Source organism: Triticum aestivum, chromosome 2A (assembly GCF_018294505.1).
Source record: "Triticum aestivum cultivar Chinese Spring chromosome 2A, IWGSC CS RefSeq v2.1, whole genome shotgun sequence".
Lineage (NCBI taxonomy): Eukaryota > Viridiplantae > Streptophyta > Magnoliopsida > Poales > Poaceae > Triticum > Triticum aestivum.
The window spans coordinates 222,221,255-222,224,619 of record NC_057797.1 but is presented as its reverse complement, the minus strand read 5'-3'; positions in this window follow the sequence as shown (position 1 = coordinate 222,224,619).

Sequence of the window (3,365 nt, the reverse complement as noted above, 5' to 3'; positions counted from 1 at the left end):
CCCGCCGCCGGCCAGATCCGGCATCCCCACGCCCGGATCCGGCGCCGGCACCCCTCTCCGGCGAGCTCCGGGTCCTCTCCGGTGAGCCGTGCCACCAACTCGGTTCACGCACCGGACGAACCCTAGATCCGGAGGTCGAAAATTCTACTAAGTCCCTGATATTTTCCATTTCAAGTGCCCATGTTCATCGTGCCATAACTTTGCATCCGTAGCTCCGTTTTTGGCATACAGCATATCAAACTGTTCATCTCAGAGAGTACATCATTTCATTCCATTGCATCATTTTCATTTGTGTTCATCTTGATGCCCGAAATGCTGTTAGAAGAGGGCTACTTGAGATTATTGTCAGATCTGCTACTCTATTTAGCCTTTTGTCATTTTTGCCATGATTAATGTGTGCATGATATGCCCTGATGTTCTACATATGTTTTGTTAACGGTTTTGTCATCTTTCCAGAGGTGCAACATGTGTATTTTTGTGATGTGTGTGATGACTAGAACAATCTTGCAAAATGGTGCACTTGGTAATTCTGTTTTCAGGGACTTAGCATTTCCACTAAGTCCTTGATCAGTTATCTCATATTGCCATATGTTCATGTTGTTTCCTAGTGATCCGTGCCTCTTTTGAGGATGATCAGTAAGGATGTGTTGTTAATCTTGTAGTGCTCTATCCATCCATGTCTTTGTTTGCAATTATGGAGCACCCTAGCTTGAGTCAATCGAGCTCTACTTTTGCTACTTTATGAATCTAGGCAGATTGTCAACTTGTTTGCAATTTTGCCGATGATGTTGTAGTTGATCCGTGCATGCTATGCTATTGTTTTTGCCGTGTCTAGCTTGCATTTTGTGTATTCTTGATGGATGTATGCTTAGCTTATCATGACTTGCTCCGTATTGAGTGCATCGAGCTCGTAAACATGCCTACTTGATATCTGTTTTCAGCATGCTCCAGTTTCACTAAGTCTTTGATCTGATTATATTTTTGCTATGTTCACATGCTTGCAATTGTATTTTCTGATCCCTTTTGGCTCAAGGTCACTAAGGGAATTTTGTTAATCTCTTTGAGTATCTCCATGCCATGCTTTACTTTTCCATGTTCAGGTCCTGTAGCATATAGTTTTGCTGCTCCGAAGAGTGCTACCTGATCTAAAATTCCAGACAAGTGTTAATTTTACTAAGTCTGAGATCTGTTTGTCATATGCATTTTTGCCATGCTTGTTTGAACCTGTTAATGGATGAATTGGCCGTAGCTCAGTGCTAGACTTTTCTTAAGCATCTTGTATGCATCCCTGCCATGTATTTTGTTGTCATGTTTGGGTGCTTTAGCATGTTCATCTCATTGCATTTAGATGGCTACTTGCTGTAAACCGCAGACCGGTGTCATATTTGAATCGCTCGCCATTTCCAAATTGAAACTCCGATTCCGGCGTTCTTTATATTGTTTTCAAGCGATTTCATCTCTTCTTTCCAGTGGCACACTTGGATTTCCATGTTGACGCTGGGTTCTTGCATTTCCTGTCACATCTTGCATATGCATCCCGCATCGCATCCCGCATAGCATATCATCATTGCATCATATTGTTTGAGATCTTGCACGTGGTTGATTGTGTCCTTGTTGCTTGTTTGTCTTGCTTGGGTAGAGCCGGGAGAAGAGTTCGCTAACGAGGAGCCCGTTGAGTTTGCTTTCGAGGATCCTGTCAACTCTGACAACTGTGCAGGCAAGATGATCATACCCTCGAAATCACTACTATCTTTGCTATGCTAGTTTGCTCGCTCTTTTGCTATGCCAATGCTACTATGCCTATCACTTGCTTTCAAGCCGCCCAAATTGCCATGTCAAACCTCTAACCCACCATGTCCTAGCAAACCGTTGTTTGGCTATGTTACCGCTTTGCTCAGCCCCTCTTATAGCGTTGCTAGTTGCAGGTCAAGATTGGAGGCCGTTCCTTGTTGGAACATTTATTTACTTGTTGGGATATCATTATATTGCCTTGTTATCTTAATGCATCTATATAATTGGTAAAGGGTGGAAGGCTCGGCCTCTCGCCTAGTGTTTTGTTCCACTCTTGCCGCCCTAGCTTCCGTCATATCAGTGTTATGTTCCCGGATTTTGCGTTCCTTACGCGGTTGGGTTATAATGGGAACCCCTTGATAGTTCGCCTTGATTAAAGCTTTTCCAGCAAAGCCCAACCTTGGTTTTACCATTTGCCTCCTAGCCTCTTTTTCCCTTGGGTTTCCGGAGCCCGAGGGTCATCTTATTTTAACCCCCCCGGGCCAGTGCTCCTCTGAGTGTTGGTCCAAACTAGAGTCCTGTGCAGCGCCCCCTCGGGGAAACTCGAGGTTTGGTTTTAGTTGTATGGAGCGCTCATCTGAGTGTGCCCTGAGAACGAGATATGTGCAGCTCCTATCGGGATTTGTCGGCACATTTAGGCGGTGTTGCTGGTCTTGTTTCAACCTGTCGAAATGTCTTGAAGAACCGAGATACCGAGTCTGATCGGAATGTCTTGGGAGGAGGTCTATTCCTTCGTTGACCGTGAGAGCTTGTCATGGGCTAAGTTGGGACTCCCCTGCAGGGATTTGAACTTTCGAAAGCCGTGCCCGCGGTTATGGGCAGATGGGAATTTGTTAATGTCCGGTTGTAGATAAATTGAACCTCAACTTAATTAAAATGAACCAACTGAGTGTGTTACCGTGATGGCCTCTTCTCGGTGGAGTCCGGGAAGTGGACACGGTGTTGGAGTAATGTTTGCGTAGGTTGCTCTCTATTTTCTCGCTCGTGCTTTGCCTCCTCTTCTCACTCTCTTTTGCGAACAGGATAGCCACCATATTTGCTAGTCGCTTGCTGCAGCTCCACTCATATTTACCTTGCCTTACCTATAAGCTTAAATATTCTTGATCGCGAGGGTGCGAGATTGTTGAGTCCCTGTGGCTCACAAATTACTATTACACCAGATGCAGGGCCCGATGATTCTACTCCAGTTGACGCGTTTGAACTCAAGTGGGAGTTCAACGAAGACTCTCAACGTTACTATGTTTCCTTTCCTGATGATCAGTAGTGGTGCCCAGTTGGGGGTGATCGGGACCGTGTCGCATGTTGGGTTCTCTTTTGTTTTGGCGCCGTAGTCGGGCCATGAGTGTTTGGATGATGTAATGTTATTTATGTACTTAGTTGACGTGGCGAGTGTAAGCCAACTATGTTATCTCCCCTTTATTATTTATATTACATGGGACGTTGTGAAGATTGCCTAACTTGCGACATATGCCTTCAATGCGATTATGCCTCTAAGTCGTGCCTCGACACGTGGGAGATATAGTCGCATCGAGGGTGTTACAAGTTGGTATCAGAGCCTTCCCCGACCTTAGGAG